This window comes from Diabrotica undecimpunctata, chromosome 3 (assembly GCF_040954645.1).
Source record: "Diabrotica undecimpunctata isolate CICGRU chromosome 3, icDiaUnde3, whole genome shotgun sequence".
NCBI lineage: Eukaryota > Metazoa > Arthropoda > Insecta > Coleoptera > Chrysomelidae > Diabrotica > Diabrotica undecimpunctata.
Genome location: NC_092805.1, coordinates 54,478,969 through 54,501,651, shown reverse-complemented (window position 1 = coordinate 54,501,651; position 22,683 = coordinate 54,478,969).

The window sequence follows — 22,683 nt, the reverse complement described above, 5'->3', positions numbered from 1 at the left end:
ATAACGATATTGTTTCTTGTTTCTCAAAAAACCTCTCTGATTTTGTATAAACTTATTTTAGGCATTTTCTTATTATTTCGTCAGTAATAATATTAAATAAAACAAGTTTCAATTTGACCTTCTTCCTAAATTAAAAATCTGGCCCTATAGATGCTTACAGACAGCTGGTAAATGGTATTCTAGAAAAAACCTTCAGTTAGTAGCCAGTCGCCGGCGCTCGGTCCACAGCGACATTCGACGCCTAAATGTTTCAGTAGAAACCTAAGACTGGTAAACACTGAATCTTTCTTTTGGAATATTAGTTATCTCGGCTCTTTGTGTAGTGTCTTTTTCATTTTCGAGAAAAATAAAATCTTCTATCCCAAGATAAACTTAAAAATATTACATGGAAATTAAACGGTTTTGTGTTTTGCACTTCTTCTCTCTTTTTTTTTGTCTTTTCATATAGACATGACCCTGTCTGTTTTTCAATGTGCCTTCAGTAAGTTGTTATTCTATCGTTTTTGTCGTCTCTCCACAGCTCGTCTTCCTATTGGGGACCGTCTCTTGCCTTCTTTACTACCCGATTTGTTGTCATTCGGCTTATATAATCGTTTCATACTACTCTTCTATTTCTTACCAAGTTATGCTTGAATATTAGAAATTATTATGATGAAGTATTAGGTGGTTTAATTAAAGTGGTGTTAGAACAAGTGCATAACGATATTGTTTCTTGTTTCTCAAAAAAACCTCTCTGATTTTGTATAAACTTATTTTAGGCATTTTCTTATTATTTCGTCATTAATAATATTAAATAAAACAAGTTTCAATTTGACCTTCTTCCTAAATTAAAAATCTGGCCCTATAGATGCTTACAGACAGCTGGTAAATGGTATTCTAGAAAAAACCTTCAGTTAGTAGCCAGTCGCCGGCGCTCGGTCCACAGCGACATTCGACGCCTAAATGTTTCAATAGAAACCAAAGACTGGTAAACACTGAATCTTTCTTTTGGAATATCAGTTATCTCGGCTCTTTGTGTAGTGTCTTTTTCATTTTCGAGAAAAATAAAATCTTCTATCCCAAGATAAACTTAAAAATATTACATGGAAATTAAACGGTTTTGTGTTTTGCATTTCTTCTCTTTTTTTTTCCTTTTATATAGACCTGACCCTGTCTGTTTTTCAATGTGCCTCCAGTAAGTTGTTATTCTATCGTTTTTGTGGTCTCTCTAGTGCTCGTATTGCTATTGGGGACCGTCTCTTGCCTTCTTTACTACCCTATTTGTTGTCATTCGGCTTATATAATCGTTTCATACTACTCTTCTATTTCTTACCTAGTTATGCTTGAATATTAGAAAATATTATGATGAAGTATTAGGTGGTTTAATCAAAGTGGTGTTACAACAAGTGCATAACGATATTGTTTCTTGTTTCTCAAAAAACCTATCTGATTTTGTATAAACTTATTTTAGGCATTTTCTTATTATTTCGTCAATAATAATATTAAATAAAACAAGTTTCAATTTGACCTTCTTCCTAAATTAAAAATCTGGCCCAATAGATGCTTACAGACAGCTGGTAAATGGTATTCTAGAAAAAACCTTCAGTTAGTAGCCAGTCGCCGGCGCTCGGTCCACAGCGACATTCGACGCCTAAATGTTTCAATAGAAACCAAAGACTGGTAAACACTGAATCTTTCTTTTGGAATATCAGTTATCTCGGCTCTTTGTGTAGTGTCTTTTTCATTTTCGAGAAAAATAAAATCTTCTATCCCAAGATAAACTTAAAAATATTACATGGAAATTAAACGGTTTTGTGTTTTGCATTTCTTCTCTTTTTTTTTCCTTTCATATAGACCTGACCCTGTCTGTTTTTCAATGTGCCTCCAGTAAGTTGTTATTCTATCGTTTTTGTGGTCTCTCTAGTGCTCGTCTTCCTATTGGGGACCGTCTCTTGCCTTCTTTACTACCCTATTTGTTGTCATTCGGCTTATATATTCGTTTCATACTACTCTTCTATTTCTTGCCTAGTTATGCTTGAATATTAGAAATTATTATGATGAAGTATTAGGTGGTTTAATTGAAGTGGTGTTAGAACTAGTGCATAACGATATTGTTTCTTGTTTCTCAAAAAACCTCTCTGATTTTGTAGAAACTTATTTTAGGCATTTTCTTATTATTTCGTCATTAATAATATTAAATAAAACAAGTTTCAATTTGACCTTCTTCCTAAATTAAAATTCTGGCCCTATAGATGCTTACAGACAGCTGGTAAATGGTATTCTTGAAAAAACCTTCAGTTAGTAGCCAGTCGCCGGCGCTCGGTCCACAGCGACATTCGACGCCTAAATGTTTCAATAGAAACCTAAGACTGGTAAACACTGAATCTTTCTTTTGGAATATCAGTTATCTCGGCTCTTTGTGTAGTGTCTTTTTCATTTTCGAGAAAAATAAAATCTTCTATCCCAAGATAAACTTAAAAATATTACATGGAAATTAAACGGTTTTGTGTTTTGCACTTCTTCTCTTTTTTTTCCTTTCATATAGACCTGACCCTGTCTGTTTTTCAATGTGCTTCCGGTAAGTTGTTATTCTATCGTTTTTGTGGTCTCTCTAGTGCTCGTCTTCCTATTGGGGACCGTCTCTTGCCTTCTTTACTATCCTATTTGTTGTCATTCGGCTTATATAATCGTTTCATACTACTCTTCTATTTCTTACCTAGTTATGCTTGAATATTAGAAATTATTATGATGAAGTATTAGGTGGTTTAATTGAAGTGGTGTTAGAACTAGTACATAACGATATTGTTTCTTGTTTCTCAAAAAACCTCTCTGATTTTGTATAAACTTATTTTAGGCATTTTCTTATTATTTCGTTATTAATAATATTAAATAAAACAAGTTTCAATTTGACCTTCTTCCTAAATTAAAAATCTGGCCCTATAGATGCTTACAGACAGCTGGTAAATGGTATTCTAGAAAAAACCTTCAGTTAGTAGCCAGTCGCCGGCGCTCGGTCCACAGCGACATTCGACGCCTAAATGTTTCAATAGAAACCTAAGACTGGTAAACACTGAATCTTTCTTTTGGAATATCAGTTATCTCGGCTCTTTGTGTAGTGTCTTTTTCAGTTTCGAGAAAAACAAAATCTTCTATCTCAAGATAAACATAAAAATATTACATGGAAATTAAACGGTTTTGTGTTTTGCACTTCTTCTCCTTTTTTTTTCTTTTCATATAGACCTGAACCTGTCTGTTTTTCAATGTGCCTCTAGTAAGTTGTTATTCTATCGTGTTTGTGGTCTCTCTAGTGCTCGTCTTCCTATTGGGGACCGTCTCTTGCCTTCTTTACTACCCTATTTGTTGTCATTCGGCTTATATAATCGTTTCATACTACTCTTCTATTTCTTACCTAGTTATGCTTAAATATTAGAAATTATTATGATGAAGTATTAGGTGGTTTAATTGAAGTGGTGTTAGAACTAGTGCATAACGATATTGTTTCATGTTTCTCAAAAAACCTCTCTGATTTTGTATAAACCTATTTTAGGCATTTTCTTATTAATTCGTCATTAATAATATTAAATAAAACAAGTTTCAATTTGACCTTCTTCCTAAATTAAAAATCTGGCCTATAGATGCTTACAGACAGCTGGTAAATGGTATTCTAGAAAAAACCTTCAGTTAGTAGCCAGTCGCCGGCGCTCGGTCCACAGCGACATTCGACGCCTAAATGTTTCAATAGAAACCTAAGACTGGTAAACACTGAATCTTTCTTTTGGAATATCAGTTATCTCGGCTCTTTGTGTAGTGTCTTTTTCATTTTCAAGAAAAATAAAATCTTCTATCCCAAGATAAACTTAAAAATATTACATGGAAATTAAACGGTTTTGTGTTTTGCACTTCTTCTCTTTTTTTCTTTTCATATGAACTTGACCCTGTCTGTTTTTCAATGTGTCTCCAGTAAGTTGTTATTCTATCGTTTTTGTGGTCTCTCTAGTGCTCGTCTTCCTATTGAGGACCGTCTGTTGCCTTCTTTACTACCCTATTTGTTGTCATTCGGCTTATATAATCGTTTCATACTACTCTTCTATTTCTTACCTAGTTATGCTTGAATATTAGAAATTATTATGATGAAGTATAAGGTGGCTTAATTAAAGTGGTGTTAGAACTAGTGCATAACGATATTGTTTCTTGTTTCTCAAAAAACCTCTCTGATTTTGTATAAACTTATTTTAGGCATTTTCTTATTATTTCGTCATTAATAATATTAAATAAAACAAGTTTCAATTTGACCTTCTTCCTAAATTAAAAATCTGGCCCCATAGATGCTTACAGACAGCTGGTAAATGGTATTCTAGAAAAAACCTTCAGTTAGTAGCCAGTCACCGGCGCTCGGTCCACAGCGACATTCGACGCCTAAATGTTTCAATAGAAACCTAAGACTGGTAAACACTGAATCTTTCTTTTAGAATATCATTTATCTCGGCTCTTTGTGTAGTGTCTTTTTCATTTTCGTGAAAAATAAAATCTTCTATCTCAAGATAAACTTAAAAATATTACATGGAAATTAAACGGTTTTGTGTTTTGCACTTCTTCTCTTTTTTTTTCTTTTCATATAGACCTGAACCTGTCTGTTTTTCAATGTGCCTTTAGTAAGTTGTTATTCTATCGTTTTTGTGGTCTCTCTAGTGCTCGTCTTCCTATTGGGGACCGTCTCTTGCCTTCTTTACTACCCTATTTGTTGTCATTCGGCTTATATAATCGTTTCATACTACTCTTCTATTTCTTACCTAGTTATGCTTGAATATTAGAAATTATTATGATGAAGTATTAGGTGGTTTAGTTGAAGTGGTGTTAGAACTAGTGCATAACGATATTGTTTCTTGTTTCTCAAAAAACCTCTCTGATTTTGTATAAACTTATTTTAGGCATTTTCTTATTATTTCGTCATTATTAATATTAAATAAAACAAGTTTCAATTTGACCTTCTTCCTAAATTAAAAATCTGGCCCTATAGATGCTTACAGACAGCTGGTAAATGGTATTCTAGAAAAAACCTTCAGTTAGTAGCCAGTCACCGGCGCTCGGTCCACAGCGACATTCGACGCCTAAATGTTTCAATAGAAACCTAAGACTGGTAAACACTGAATCTTTCTTTTAGAATATCATTTATCTCGGCTCTTTGTGTAGTGTCTTTTTCATTTTCGAGAAAAATAAAATCTTCTATCTCAAGATAAACTTAAAAATATTACATGGAAATTAAACGGTTTTGTGTTTTGCACTTCTTCTCTTTTTTTTTCATATAGATTTGACCCTGTCTGTTTTTCAACGTGCCTCCAGTTAGTTGTTATTCTATCGTTTTTGTGGTCTCTCTAGTGCTCGTCTTTCTATTAGGGACCGTCTCTTGCCTTCTTTACTACCCTATTTGTTGTCATTTGACTTATATAATCGTTTCATACTACTCTTCTATTTCTTACCTAGTTATGCTTGAATATTAGAAATTATTATGATGAAGTATTAGGTGGTTTAGTTGAAGTGGTGTTAGAACTAGTGCATAACGATATTGTTTCTTGTTTCTCAAAAAACCTCTCTGATTTTGTATAAACTTATTTTAGGCATTTTCTTATTATTTCGTCATTATTAATATTAAATAAAACAAGTTTCAATTTGACCTTCTTCCTAAATTAAAAATCTGGCCCTATAGATGCTTACAGACAGCTGGTAAATGGTATTCTAGAAAAAACCTTCAGTTAGTAGCCAGTCACCGGCGCTCGGTCCACAGCGACATTCGACGCCTAAATGTTTCAATAGAAACCTAAGACTGGTAAACACTGAATCTTTCTTTTGGAATATCAGTTATCTCGGCTCTTTGTGTAGTGTCTTTTTCATTTTCAAGAAAAATAAAATCTTCTATCCCAAGATAAACTTAAAAATATTACATGGAAATTAAACGGTTTTGTGTTTTGCACTTCTTCTCTTTTTTTTTCTTTTCATATAGACCTGAACCTGTCTGTTTTTCAATGTGCCTCTAGTAAGTTGTTATTCTATCGTTTTTGTGGTCTCTCTAGTGCTCGTCTTCCTATTGGGGACCGTCTCTTGCCTTCTTTACTACCCTATTTGTTGTCATTCGGCTTATATAATCGTTTCATACTACTCTTCTATTTCTTACCTAGTTATGCTTGAATATTAGAAATTATTATGATGAAGTATTAGGTGGTTTAGTTGAAGGGGTGTTAGAACTAGTGCATAACGATATTGTTTCTTGTTTCTCAAAAAACCTCTCTGATTTTGTATAAACTTATTTTAGGCATTTTCTTATTATTTCGTCATTATTAATATTAAATAAAACAAGTTTCAATTTGACCTTCTTCCTAAATTAAAAATCTGGCCTATAGATGCTTACAGACAGCTGGTAAATGGTATTCTAGAAAAAACCTTCAGTTAGTAGCCAGTCGCCGGCGCTCGGTCCACAGCGACATTCGACGCCTAAATGTTTCAATAGAAACCTAAGACTGGTAAACACTGAATCTTTCTTTTGGAATATCAGTTATCTCGGCTCTTTGTGTAGTGTCTTTTTCATTTTCAAGAAAAATAAAATCTTCTATCCCAAGATAAACTTAAAAATATTACATGGAAATTAAACGGTTTTGTGTTTTGCACTTCTTCTCTTTTTTTTCTTTTCATATGAACTTGACCCTGTCTGTTTTTCAATGTGTCTCCAGTAAGTTGTTATTCTATCGTTTTTGTGGTCTCTCTAGTGCTCGTCTTCCTATTGAGGACCGTCTGTTGCCTTCTTTACTACCCTATTTGTTGTCATTCGGCTTATATAATCGTTTCATACTACTCTTCTATTTCTTACCTAGTTATGCTTGAATATTAGAAATTATTATGATGAAGTATAAGGTGGCTTAATTAAAGTGGTGTTAGAACTAGTGCATAACGATATTGTTTCTTGTTTCTCAAAAAACCTCTCTGATTTTGTATAAACTTATTTTAGGCATTTTCTTATTATTTCGTCATTAATAATATTAAATAAAACAAGTTTCAATTTGACCTTCTTCCTAAATTAAAAATCTGGCCCCATAGATGCTTACAGACAGCTGGTAAATGGTATTCTAGAAAAAACCTTCAGTTAGTAGCCAGTCACCGGCGCTCGGTCCACAGCGACATTCGACGCCTAAATGTTTCAATAGAAACCTAAGACTGGTAAACACTGAATCTTTCTTTTAGAATATCATTTATCTCGGCTCTTTGTGTAGTGTCTTTTTCATTTTCGTGAAAAATAAAATCTTCTATCTCAAGATAAACTTAAAAATATTACATGGAAATTAAACGGTTTTGTGTTTTGCACTTCTTCTCTTTTTTTTTCTTTTCATATAGACCTGAACCTGTCTGTTTTTCAATGTGCCTTTAGTAAGTTGTTATTCTATCGTTTTTGTGGTCTCTCTAGTGCTCGTCTTCCTATTGGGGACCGTCTCTTGCCTTCTTTACTACCCTATTTGTTGTCATTCGGCTTATATAATCGTTTCATACTACTCTTCTATTTCTTACCTAGTTATGCTTGAATATTAGAAATTATTATGATGAAGTATTAGGTGGTTTAGTTGAAGTGGTGTTAGAACTAGTGCATAACGATATTGTTTCTTGTTTCTCAAAAAACCTCTCTGATTTTGTATAAACTTATTTTAGGCATTTTCTTATTATTTCGTCATTATTAATATTAAATAAAACAAGTTTCAATTTGACCTTCTTCCTAAATTAAAAATCTGGCCCTATAGATGCTTACAGACAGCTGGTAAATGGTATTCTAGAAAAAACCTTCAGTTAGTAGCCAGTCACCGGCGCTCGGTCCACAGCGACATTCGACGCCTAAATGTTTCAATAGAAACCTAAGACTGGTAAACACTGAATCTTTCTTTTAGAATATCATTTATCTCGGCTCTTTGTGTAGTGTCTTTTTCATTTTCGAGAAAAATAAAATCTTCTATCTCAAGATAAACTTAAAAATATTACATGGAAATTAAACGGTTTTGTGTTTTGCACTTCTTCTCTTTTTTTTTCATATAGATTTGACCCTGTCTGTTTTTCAACGTGCCTCCAGTTAGTTGTTATTCTATCGTTTTTGTGGTCTCTCTAGTGCTCGTCTTTCTATTAGGGACCGTCTCTTGCCTTCTTTACTACCCTATTTGTTGTCATTTGACTTATATAATCGTTTCATACTACTCTTCTATTTCTTACCTAGTTATGCTTGAATATTAGAAATTATTATGATGAAGTATTAGGTGGTTTAGTTGAAGTGGTGTTAGAACTAGTGCATAACGATATTGTTTCTTGTTTCTCAAAAAACCTCTCTGATTTTGTATAAACTTATTTTAGGCATTTTCTTATTATTTCGTCATTATTAATATTAAATAAAACAAGTTTCAATTTGACCTTCTTCCTAAATTAAAAATCTGGCCCTATAGATGCTTACAGACAGCTGGTAAATGGTATTCTAGAAAAAACCTTCAGTTAGTAGCCAGTCACCGGCGCTCGGTCCACAGCGACATTCGACGCCTAAATGTTTCAATAGAAACCTAAGACTGGTAAACACTGAATCTTTCTTTTGGAATATCAGTTATCTCGGCTCTTTGTGTAGTGTCTTTTTCATTTTCAAGAAAAATAAAATCTTCTATCCCAAGATAAACTTAAAAATATTACATGGAAATTAAACGGTTTTGTGTTTTGCACTTCTTCTCTTTTTTTTTCTTTTCATATAGACCTGAACCTGTCTGTTTTTCAATGTGCCTCTAGTAAGTTGTTATTCTATCGTTTTTGTGGTCTCTCTAGTGCTCGTCTTCCTATTGGGGACCGTCTCTTGCCTTCTTTACTACCCTATTTGTTGTCATTCGGCTTATATAATCGTTTCATACTACTCTTCTATTTCTTACCTAGTTATGCTTGAATATTAGAAATTATTATGATGAAGTATTAGGTGGTTTAGTTGAAGGGGTGTTAGAACTAGTGCATAACGATATTGTTTCTTGTTTCTCAAAAAACCTCTCTGATTTTGTATAAACTTATTTTAGGCATTTTCTTATTATTTCGTCATTATTAATATTAAATAAAACAAGTTTCAATTTGACCTTCTTCCTAAATTAAAAATCTGGCCCTATAGATGCTTACAGACAGCTGGTAAATGGTATTCTAGAAAAAACCTTCAGTTAGTAGCCAGTCACCGGCGCTCGGTCCACAGCGACATTCGACGCCTAAATGTTTCAATAGAAACCTAAGACTGGTAAACACTGAATCTTTCTTTTAGAATATCATTTATCTCGGCTCTTTGTGTAGTGTCTTTTTCATTTTCGAGAAAAATAAAATCTTCTATCTCAAGATAAACTTAAAAATATTACATGGAAATTAAACGGTTTTGTGTTTTGCACTTCTTCTCTTTTTTTTTTTCATATAGATTTGACCCTGTCTGTTTTTCAACGTGCCTCCAGTTAGTTGTTATTCTATCGTTTTTGTGGTCTCTCTAGTGCTCGTCTTTCTATTAGGGACCGTCTCTTGCCTTCTTTACTACCCTATTTGTTGTCATTCGACTTATATAATCGTTTTATACTACTCTTCTATTTCTTACCTAGTTATGCTTGAATATTAGAAATTATTATGATGAAGTATTAGGTGGTTTACTTGAAGTGGTATTAGAACTTATCCATAACGATATTATTTCTTGTTTCTCAAAAAACCTTTCTGATATTGTATAAACTTATTTTAGGCATTTTCTTATTATTTCGTCATTAATAATATTAAATAAAACAAGTTTCAATTTGACCTTCTTCCTAAATTAAAAATCTGGCCCTATAGATGCTTACAGACAGCTGGTAAATGGTATTCTAGAAAAAACCTTCAGTTAGTAGCCAGTCGCCGGCGCTCGGTCCACAGCGACATTCGACGCCTAAATGTTTCAATAGAAACCTAAGACTGGTAAACACTGAATCTTTCTTTTGGAATATCAGTTATCTCGGCTCTTTGTGTAGTGTCTTTTTCATTTTCAAGAAAAATAAAATCTTCTATCCCAAGATAAACTTAAAAATATTACATGGAAATTAAACGGTTTTGTGTTTTGCACTTCTTCTCTTTTTTTTCTTTTCATATGAACTTGACCCTGTCTGTTTTTCAATGTGTCTCCAGTAAGTTGTTATTCTATCGTTTTTGTGGTCTCTCTAGTGCTCGTCTTCCTATTGAGGACCGTCTCTTGCCTTCTTTACTACCCTATTTGTTGTCATTCGGCTTATATAATCGTTTCATACTACTCTTCTATTTCTTACCTAGTTATGCTTGAATATTAGAAATTATTATGATAAAGTATAAGGTGGCTTAATTAAAGTGGTGTTAGAACTAGTGCATAACGATATTGTTTCTTGTTTCTCAAAAAACCTCTCTGATTTTGTATAAACTTATTTTAGGCATTTTCTTATTATTTCGTCATTAATAATATTAAATAAAACAAGTTTCAATTTGACCTTCTTCCTAAATTAAAAATCTGGCCCTATAGATGCTTACAGACAGCTGGTAAATGGTATTCTAGAAAAAACCTTCAGTTAGTAGCCAGTCACCGGCGCTCGGCCCACAGCGACATTCGACGCCTAAATATTTCAATAGAAACCTAAGACTGGTAAACACTGAATCTTTCTTTTAGAATATCATTTATCTCGGCTCTTTGTGTAGTGTCTTTTTCATTTTCGAGAAAAATAAAATCTTCTATCTCAAGATAAACTTAAAAATATTACATGGAAATTAAACGGTTTTGTGTTTTGCACTTCTTCTCTTTTTTTTTTTCTTTTCATATAGACCTGACCCTGTCTGTTTTTTAATGTGCCTCCAGTAAGTTGTTATTCTATCGTTTTTGTGGTCTCTCTAGTGCTCGTCTTCCTATTGAGGACCGTCTCTTGCCTTCTTTACTACCCTATTTGTTGTCATTCGGCTTATATATTCGTTTCATACTACTCTTCTATTTCTTACCTAGTTATGCTTGAATATTAGAAATTATTATGATGAAGTATTAAATGGTTTAATTGAAGTGGTGTTTGAACTAGTGCATAACGATATTTTTTCTTGTTTCTCCAAAAACCTCTCTGATTTTGTATAAACTTATTTTAGACATTCGACGCCTAAATGTTTCAATAGAAACCTAAGACTGGTAAACACTGAATCTTTCTTTTGGAATATCAGTTATCTCGGCTCTTTGTGTAGTGTCTTTTTCATTTTCGAGAAAAATAAAATCTTCTATCCCAAGATAAACTTAAAAATATTACATGGAAATTAAACGGTTTTGTGTTTTGCACTTCTCCTCTTTTTTTTTCTTTTCATATAGACCTGAACCTGTCTGTTTTTCAATGTGCCTCTAGTAAGTTGTTATTCTATCGTTTTTGTGGTCTCTCTAGTGCTCGTCTTCCTATTGGGGACCGTCTCTTGCCTTCTTTACTACCCTATTTGTTGTCATTCGGCTTATATAATCGTTTCATACTACTCTTCTATTTCTTACCTAGTTATGCTTGAATATTAGAAATTATTATGATGAAGTATTAGGTGGTTTAGTTGAAGGGGTGTTAGAACTAGTGCATAACGATATTGTTTCTTGTTTCTCAAAAAACCTCTCTGATTTTGTATAAACTTATTTTAGGCATTTTCTTATTATTTCGTCATTATTAATATTAAATAAAACAAGTTTCAATTTGACCTTCTTCCTAAATTAAAAATCTGGCCCTATAGATGCTTACAGACAGCTGGTAAATGGTATTCTAGAAAAAACCTTCAGTTAGTAGCCAGTCACCGGCGCTCGGTCCACAGCGACATTCGACGCCTAAATGTTTCAATAGAAACCTAAGACTGGTAAACACTGAATCTTTCTTTTAGAATATCATTTATCTCGGCTCTTTGTGTAGTGTCTTTTTCATTTTCGAGAAAAATAAAATCTTCTATCTCAAGATAAACCCTAAATAATTACATGGAAATTGAACGGTTTTGTGTTTTGCACTTCTTCTCTTTTTTTTTTTTTCATATAGATTTGACCCTGTCTGTTTTTCAACGTGCCTCCAGTTAGTTGTTATTCTATCGTTTTTGTGGTCTCTCTAGTGCTCGTCTTTCTATTAGGGACCGTCTCTTGCCTTCTTTACTACCCTATTTGTTGTCATTCGACTTATATAATCGTTTCATACTACTCTTCTATTTCTTACCTAGTTATGCTTGAATATTAGAAATTATTATGATGAAGTATTAGGTGGTTTACTTGAAGTGGTATTAGAACTTATCCATAACGATATTATTTCTTGTTTCTCAAAAAACCTTTCTGATATTGTATAAACTTATTTTAGGCATTTTCTTATTATTTCGTCATTAATAATATTAAATAAAACAAGTTTCAATTTGACCTTCTTCCTAAATTAAAAATCTGGCCCTATAGATGCTTACAGACAGCTGGTAAATGGTATTCTAGAAAAAACCTTCAGTTAGTAGCCAGTCGCCGGCGCTCGGTCCACAGCGACATTCGACGCCTAAATGTTTCAATAGAAACCTAAGACTGGTAAACACTGAATCTTTCTTTTGGAATATCAGTTATCTCGGCTCTTTGTGTAGTGTCTTTTTCATTTTCAAGAAAAATAAAATCTTCTATCCCAAGATAAACTTAAAAATATTACATGGAAATTAAACGGTTTTGTGTTTTGCACTTCTTCTCTTTTTTTTCTTTTCATATGAACTTGACCCTGTCTGTTTTTCAATGTGTCTCCAGTAAGTTGTTATTCTATCGTTTTTGTGGTCTCTCTAGTGCTCGTCTTCCTAGTGAGGACCGTCTCTTGCCTTCTTTACTACCCTATTTGTTGTCATTCGGCTTATATAATCGTTTCATACTACTCTTCTATTTCTTACCTAGTTATGCTTGAATATTAGAAATTATTATGATGAAGTATAAGGTGGCTTAATTAAAGTGGTGTTAGAACTAGTGCATAACGATATTGTTTCTTGTTTCTCAAAAAACCTCTCTGATTTTGTATAAACTTATTTTAGGCATTTTCTTATTATTTCGTCATTAATAATATTAAATAAAACAAGTTTCAATTTGACCTTCTTCCTAAATTAAAAATCTGGCCCTATAGATGCTTACAGACAGCTGGTAAATGGTATTCTAGAAAAAACCTTCAGTTAGTAGCCAGTCACCGGCGCTCGGCCCACAGCGACATTCGACGCCTAAATATTTCAATAGAAACCTAAGACTGGTAAACACTGAATCTTTCTTTTAGAATATCATTTATCTCGGCTCTTTGTGTAGTGTCTTTTTCATTTTCGAGAAAAATAAAATCTTCTATCTCAAGATAAACTTAAAAATATTACATGGAAATTAAACGGTTTTGTGTTTTGCACTTCTTCTCTTTTTTTTTTCTTTTCATATAGACCTGACCCTGTCTGTTTTTTAATGTGCCTCCAGTAAGTTGTTATTCTATCGTTTTTGTGGTCTCTCTAGTGCTCGTCTTCCTATTGAGGACCGTCTCTTGCCTTCTTTACTACCCTATTTGTTGTCATTCGGCTTATATATTCGTTTCATACTACTCTTCTATTTCTTACCTAGTTATGCTTGAATATTAGAAATTATTATGATGAAGTATTAAATGGTTTAATTGAAGTGGTGTTTGAACTAGTGCATAACGATATTTTTTCTTGTTTCTCCAAAAACCTCTCTGATTTTGTATAAACTTATTTTAGACATTCGACGCCTAAATGTTTCAATAGAAACCTAAGACTGGTAAACACTGAATCTTTCTTTTGGAATATCAGTTATCTCGGCTCTTTGTGTAGTGTCTTTTTCATTTTCGAGAAAAATAAAATCTTCTATCTCAAGATAAACTTAAAAATATTAATGGAAATTAAACGGTTTTGTGTTTTGCACTTCTTCTCTTTTTTTTTGTTTTCATATAGACCTGACCCTGTCTGTTTTTCAATGTGCCTCCAGTAAGTTGTTATTCTATCGTTGTTGTGGTCTCTCTAGTGCTCGTCTTCCTATTGAGGACCGTCTCTTGCCTTCTTTACTACCCTATTTGTTGTCATTCGGCTTATATAATCATTTCATACTACTCTTCTATTTCTTACCTAGTTATGCTTGAATATTAGAAATTATTATGATGAAGTATTAGGTGGTTTAATTGAAGTGGTGTTAGAACTAGTGCATAACGATATTGTTTCTTGTTTCTCAAAAAACCTCTCTGATTTTGTATAAACTTATTTTAGGCATTTTCTTATTATTTCGTCATTAATAATATTAAATAAAACAAGTTTCAATTTGACCTTCTTTCTAAATTAAAAATCTGGCCCTATAGATGCTTACAGACAGCTGGTAAATGGTATTTTAGAAAAAACCTTCAGTTAGTAGCCAGTCGCCGGCGCTCGGTCCACAGCGACATTCGACGCCTAAATGTTTCAATAGAAACCTAAGACTGGTAAACACTGAATCTTTCTTTTGGAATATCAGTTATCTTGGCTCTTTGTGTAGTGTCTTTTTCATTTTCGAGAAAAATAAAATCTTCTATCTCAAGATAAACTTAAAAATATTACATGGAAATTAAACGGTTTTGTGTTTTGCATTTCTTCTCTTTTTTTTTTCTTTTCATATAGACCTGACCCTGTCTGTTTTTCAATGTGCCTCCAGTAAGTTGTTATTCTATCGTTTTTGTGGTCTCTCTACTGCTCGTCTTCCTATTGGGGACCGTCTCTTGCCTTCTTTACTACCCTATTTGTTGTCATTCGGCTTATATAATCGTTTCATACTACTCTTCTATTTCTTACCTAGTTATGCTTGAATATTAGAAATTATGATGATGAAGTATTAGGTGGCTTAATTGAAGTGGTGTTAGAACTATTGCATAACGATATTGTTTCTTGTTTCTCAAAAAACCTCTCTGATTTTGTATAAACTTATTTTAGGCATTTGCTTATTATTTTATCATTAATAATATTAAATAAAACAAGTTTCAATTTGACCTTTTTCCTAGATTAAAAATCTGGCCCTATAGATGCTTAGAGACAGCTGGTAAATGGTATTCTAGAAAAAACCTTCAGTTAGTAGCCAGTCGCCGTCGCTCGGTCAACAGCGATATTTGACGCCTAAATGTTTCAGTAGAAACCTAATACTGGTGAAAACACTGAATCTTTCTTTTGGAATATTAGTTATCTCGGCTCTTTGTGTAGTTTCTTTTTTATTTTCAAGAAAAAGAAAGTTTTCTAGAATTTATACCAATTTGTTCTAAGTCTTCTAAATATGTGAATTTCTTTTCTTGTCTGTGAATTGTCAGTTCTACTTTTACCTTATATCTTTGATATGTCTTTTGTGCTATCATTCGTTGTGTTTAAGTCAAGTTGTTTCGTTTAATATAATATATTGGAAGTTAATTGAGCAGCAAATTAGCCATTTCAACACTTTTTTTTTGAGGCGTTTAATTTCACTTAGATCTTTTATATTTTAAATCAGTCTCTATAATGTTAATACGTTGGCGTGTTGAGAAAATACTGCGGAATTTGTCTTGTTTAGTATAAAGATGATATCTTTCAAATTATACCAATTAAATAGTTCTATTTAATAAATTAAACATATAGACAGGTTTATAAAACCCTGTTAATTTTTGTTAATTTTTAAAAGGCAATATTTTATTTTTTGTTGAAAATTTTAATTTTAGCTAAGTAGTTTTGTATCTCGGTAAGTCCAGGTTTTTTAACTCCGCCTACAGGATCATTGACATACTAACTCAATGATCTTGTTGCCGGTCCTAAGCCCGGAAAAAGGAGGAAGGTTCTTGGGTCAGATTAGCACTTTAGCCAAGTTAAAAAAACCTTGTCTTTTTTAAAAATTTTTTTTGTTTTTGGTGCAGACTGTTTATGACTTATTTTAAAAATTTGCGACTCTCAGATTAACAATGTTGCTAAAACATTTTACAGTGAAGAAGTTGCGTAACCAGCAGAAGGTTCTAGTAGTTTAAAAAGATCAAAAACGATCTAATCGAGAATGGAGACAACATAACGACAGTCTAATTCTAGTCAGCAGATAAGTACTTATGAAGATAATCCGGGAAATGTCTTGTAAAACGGATAAAACTTTATAAACAAACCAATGAGAAATTAGATATTTCTAGAAATTGTAATTAGAAATTCAAAACGATTTCTGAATCAAACTCGAAAAATCAAACATAAATATGTAAAATTTATTTCTCATTACAATCAATTGTGGTTAAGTCCCATATAATATTGTGTAACATTTTTTTTTACAATTAATATATTAAATTATTTCTAATCCCTTTACACCTGTGGATGAAACGCCGATGGCCGTAATTGCAAATATGTATATACGCGGGTGGTCGTGTTGAACATTAGGAAATTTTATTGAAAATTACCGAAATATTACGAAAGAATCTACTTATAGTATATTTGAAGAATAAGCTGGAGTAAATTCTCAGAAAAAAAACTAAATTGTTAAGCATATTTTAGTACGTGTGCTTTTCGTACAACGTCAATATTGTAGCTTATTTTACGTTAGGATTCACTATTTAAATAGAAATTTTTCCATGTCACATGGACTATCATAAAATTTAAATACCTGCTATTGTTAGAACTGTGTAGGCTAGGGATGATTCAGCTGCTCATAGGCGTACTTTAAGGGTATTACATTATTCGTTTCGGTTTGTTAGATATTTAAACCATTTTGAAAGCATATTATATTTATATAAATCTGTTTATTTTAGTTACGTTAGTTATGGTTATTTTTGTCGGTATGATAATGACCCATTAAATAACAAGAAATAAAGAAACTCTTAAAATACATAGGTATTTAGTTAATGGTCTTTTGATAGTTTAGATAGAAAAAGTCGATTAGCGAAAGATAGTTTCTGATAAATGTGAACGGTATCTTAAATAATATAAATTTTGATTTTGTTTGGGAAACCAATGATTAATAAAATGGTTAATGGTCTTTAAATTGTGGTCATTATTATCAGAAAATTTTTGTTCAGTCGATTATAAGCGAGTGAAGAGATCTAACACAGTTGTTTTTTGCAAGAGTTTTTGCACAGTTGTTTTTTATAGAATATGGAATTAACGTGTGATTATAAACCAGTTAAAAAAAAAGTTGAATCATTTATCACTTAACGAAGAGAGTGTTATCCTTAATGTTAACAATTATTTTAAGCAACACAATCCTTCCAATACTGTTGATAGTATAGTTGAAATTTCGTCTAAAGTAATGGGATATTCAAAATCAACTGTATATAACATTTTAAAAGAGGAAAAATCAACTGGTATAACGCCACCCAAACCGAGACCAGGAAGACCAAAATTGTTGAAAGTGAATGTGGATGACTTTTTCAAAAATGTTATTCGTAGAATGGTCCACTCATTTTTGTTAACAAACAAATACTTGATACTTGACTAACCTTAGATAAAGTGTTACAAGCCATTAGCGACGATCTCGATTTACCCACAATGGGTAGAGACAAACTTTGGAAAGTTTTGCATTTGTAGGAAAAGGGTTTTAAAGACAAAACTATAAAAACATGTCGACAAGCATTTCTGGAAGGATATTCAACTGGTTTCAAGGAACCAACAGCTAAAGGTCGACGGTTAATTGTTACCCATATAGGTAGTATGAATGGATTTCTTAAGGAGGGTTTACTTTTGTTTGAATCAAAAAAGACCTGTTATTATCACGAAGAGATGACGGGGACGTGTTTGAAGAATATTTCGAACAGATGATTGAATTCATACCTAAAAATTCAGTTATTGTGATGGACAATGCAAGTTACCACTCTAGATTAGTTGAACGTTTACCAACTACTCAGTGGAGGAAAGATGAAATTGCAATGTGGTTAACTTCTAAGAATTTAATCTTTGACGATACAATGACAAAAGCAAAATTATTAGAGCTTGCTAAAATTATTAAACAAAATTATAAAAAATATGTCATTGAGGAGATAGCCAAAAAACCAGGAATTGAAATACTTCGCCTACCACAGTATAATTACGAGCTAAATCCAATTGAATTAGTATGGGCCGAAGTTAAAGGTAATCTTGCTCGAAATAATACAACTTTTAAATTGTCAGATGTTACTATTCTTTTTTATAAATCAATATCCGAAGTAACGACTGAACATTGGCAAAAATGTATTAATCACGTTATAAATATTGAGAAAAATATGTGGGAGCTTGATCATATAATAGATAGCAGTATAGAACCTATAATAATTCATCCGGGATCGGATAACACTTCGTCTGAAACGGAATATGAGGAAGCTTAACTTTAAACTGTAGCTCAGAAGTTTATTTTACATTTGAACTAATTACCGTCAACTTCATTGTTTATTATTTATTTATTTTTTATTGCTAATATAATTTTCATTCTTATTTCCAATATTATTAGTATTAAGAATATTATTATTTATTAATAGGAATATAAAAAAAAAACTTACATTTTTTGTGTATGTATTTTACGTTCCAGTATAATTTATTGTATTTTATTCTTTTATATTAACTGTATGTTTCACAAATAATATAATTTTTATTCTTTTTATGTGTATCTTTTTATTTTAAACCAGTATTGGATTGGATTAATTACTTTGTTCTAAATATCCAAATAAATTTAACGCAAACTTTTCTTTTAAGATTACGTTTTAGTTAGAAGATGTGCACGCCTATGTATTTCGAGGTTCGAAGATAAGTATTCTGAGAATTTACTCCAGCTTATTCTTCAAATATACTATACTTATTTAAAGACGACGGTTCGGTTAATCTTTAGTTAATCTCATTCCGGTTTCGTCTGTTTCTTTTGATATATTTATTAAATATCGCCGAAGGCACGTTGTAGTAATTTCTCTGAAGAGAACGTAATTCAGAAGATTTTAATTTCGTCACATTTCAAGTTATTAGTACTGTATTTACCTCGAATTTTCCGATAGTCGTTAGAACTTTACCTTCTCAGAAATGGATACTGTCCTATCATTTTTAAGTGGGAAATATCCCACCTTCTTGGGTAGTTTCGCAAATTTTTGGAGAGAAGAACTTCACTTCTCGTTGGGCACTCGTTGAGAGAAGACCTACTTCTCGTGAGGCGCTTCGCTCATTATCGTCTCTGTGTTACCTTCTCTGTGCATTATCTTTCTAAGTGTGTATACACTTGTATATTTGAGTTTTTTGATCTACTATCATATTAGATTAAATATTGGTATAAAGTATCTTTAATTTTAATTAACTTCAGTGCTTGATACAACTAAAGTATTATGGTAAATTAAATTAACTTCAGTGAAATAGTGCAACAGTCATCAGGAATTACTGTAAGTTACCATAATCTTAGTATCTCCACTTCTCTGGGCGAATAATATGGCATGGTATCATATTTTTTTTAATCATCTGGGCGAATCTAAGTTCATCCATGTCTTCACCTGTAGTTGAGAGTAACTACTGATTTTTGCATTCAATTTAAAGAACATTCAATATTTTCTTACGAACTTTCCATCATTAAATAACAGTGCGAGATAGATAATCAACTTATAATTGTTATACATTTTTAACCCAGTGTCTCGAGATATGCCCATTAAACAGCAAAGAGAGACCCTTCTTTAATTAACTTTGGTTGAATTTTTTTCTTACACACTATCAGGCTCTCTTCGTTGATAATTGAACCTGTGCATTATTACATTGTTGTATTTGTAAAGGTACTTATTATTCATATTACTGCTTATTTTTATGTGTACACCACGATTTCATAATTGATGGCCTATTTTTATTACTTGTATGTACATTCAGCTACCGACATGATTGTGTTGTTGAATATATTGTTTTTGTTTTATGTATGTATTTTATTTGTCGACTCCTAACAAGTTTCCTGATATAATAATAACTCTGAATATTTGCTTTTTACCTTTAAATATTATTATACCTTCGACCAGAAGAAAAATCAGGCCGATTAAGTTTCGTAGGTAAGTAGATGGACGGAGTCCACCGTATATGTTTATTATTTGTTTATATAGTGTGTTGAATAAATTTATTTAATAATTAACTGTTGGTATCTTTCCTTCGATTTGGTCTCAGAACCAAAATATCTTTCTTTATTTCTTTTCTTTTCTAAGGTTTCTTAATTTTCTCCTTAAACCCCAAAAAATTAAGTGGCGCCCTGTTCCCTATCTTATCGTATCTTTGGTAATTTTACCCATCTATCTTTTTGTTTATTTCTGTATTTTTTCTAATATTTCTTATCCTATCTTTACTTATTTTATCCGTTGGACCCATTCCCGGTTCCAAAAGCTAGTTTCGAACCCACGACTCGCTCTCCACCAACCATCTGGCTGCCGTCCACAGTGTCTCCTTTGGTGACCTTTCTAGCACCATCCAAAAAAGGTTTCCGAGGTTACAAATGACAAACCAAAACAATTACAGATTCTTTTATAGTATTTATATAAGCAGTATTAGTATTTATACTTTTAATTCAATTAAGTCGTGATAAAATCCACAATTAGTACCACATTTTAGTATACAGCTGTGTGGTGATTTGAAACCATCAGTTTTGAGTTTTGTACTCTTTGTACTATTTGAAAATTTAGCCGGCAAATGATTTTTGGCGTAAGTTGGCATTTTTTGCAAATCCACTATAGTTTTGAAATTACCTGCTCTTATAGTATATTGATAGACTTTTACAGTCCATTTAATTTACAAACCGTTGCACGTCATCGGCGTCATAGCCCGTGACGTCACATGATACCAACACGAAATATTTAGGCGGTAGGTGCGTTCTTTTTGTGGAATCACTTTGCCGAGTACACTGGCATTACAGCCACTAGACATATTTTAATATATACGTGTAGAAATAATATTTAAAGATTTCTATTAATGGTAACTTAAAGAAATACACAATAATATGTTTCATTTAATTTGTACAAATGCATTATAAAGCGTTTTTATGAAGAACATTTGTTCGGAACACACTGTAACTGTAATCGAACGAAGGTGAAATTTTGGCATAAATTGGTAACACTTATTTGACAGTTGCGGTGTTGACACTTTAGTTTTGTTTTTATTATTTACTATTAATTAAACTATGTTGTTTTTTAAACAAGCGGCTCAAATTATTTTTAACAAGATTACTTTTTAAATCTTGTTTTGTTTCTATATTTTTACATTAAATATTAATTTATTTTGTTGTATACTGTTGTTGTACACTTTTGCAATAATTATGTTACCTATTTGATTTAAAATGAATTCAGGAATTTTTTATACTTTGGCAACTATGTCAACTTCGATCTCTGACGTAGATAATGACGTGCAATGGTTTGTAAATTAGATGGACTGTAGTTTACTAAGCTTCTGTAGAAGGAGCTACTAGACTGCAATAACAATAGGACATTAAGTTACGTATTTTCTGTAAATACTGTATACTACTGTATAAAGATAAATGTAAATCAAGGTTCTGAAGTTACACTGACCGGCAAAAAAGTGGCTACGCTATAAATTTCTAAAAATAAAAATTCATTAGAAGTTTTGTGCACTGTTTTATATTGTATACTCAATATCTTTTTGTTTTTAATACAAAAAATGGTCATTACTGCTTGATTCTTTAGCATAATTTATTTAATTAGAAGGCTACAAAAGAAAATAGTGTAATATCGAAACGAATTAAAAAACAACAAAAATTAAGGGTTAACTTGAACAACATTGTCTTATATCGGGTATTAAACATCAATAACCGTTTGCATACGATTTAGGAGGAAAAGGAACCTTTTCAGGAAGCTTCTTCTTTTTTCTGGCTGGCCTGTTTGACTTCTAACCCTACGATGAAGATTATCCCAAAGATGTTCGATGATATTCAGATAAGGCTCCAGGTTGGCCATTCTAAAGTATTAATTCCTATTTCTCCTTAAGTAATTTGTTACGATTTTTAATTCATATTCATTTAATTGATAATTGTTATTATCATGCATTAAGTCAAAATTGTCTCAGTAAATGAACCAAATGGAACTACTGCGTGTACTGCTCGAATTTTTATTTTTGGCAATTTATAGGGTGGCCCTTTTTTTCCCGTTCAGTGTACCTTCATGTAGCATGGTGAAGATAAATATTATGTTTTATGGAATTAAACAACAATTATTGGTTGTGATTGTGATAAAAATAAGATTTTTAATTAACTATTTGAAACCAAATTTCTTCTTCATTTGGAGCTATTTCTGCAAGTCCGGGTGAAATCTCTTCTTGTAGCAAGTTTAACATTTTTGAATTTAAAATTTTCTCATAGAAAAATGGTCCAATAATATTGTGTTTATTCCTAACCAGACATTTATTTTTCGACGATATTGGGTATGGCTTTCAATAATATCCTCAGGCTTTCCTGTCCACCAAATCCTTTAATTTTGAACATTTGGTTTATTGTTGAAAGTAAATGTACATTAATCACTAAACAAAAACTGTTTTTTTTTTAAATTGTCTGTCTGCATTAGCCCTCTCTAAAATTGCATAACAAAAATTCCACTCGTCACTCAACATCTTCTCTTAGTTCTTGATGACATTGAAATTTATAAAAACGGAAATTATTCATTTTCAAAATTTTTAAGACCGTGGAATTATGAATATTAAACTGGTCTTCAATGATCCGAGAATTATTTTAGGATTTTCTACAACTGCTGTTAATCATCATCATCATCTTGG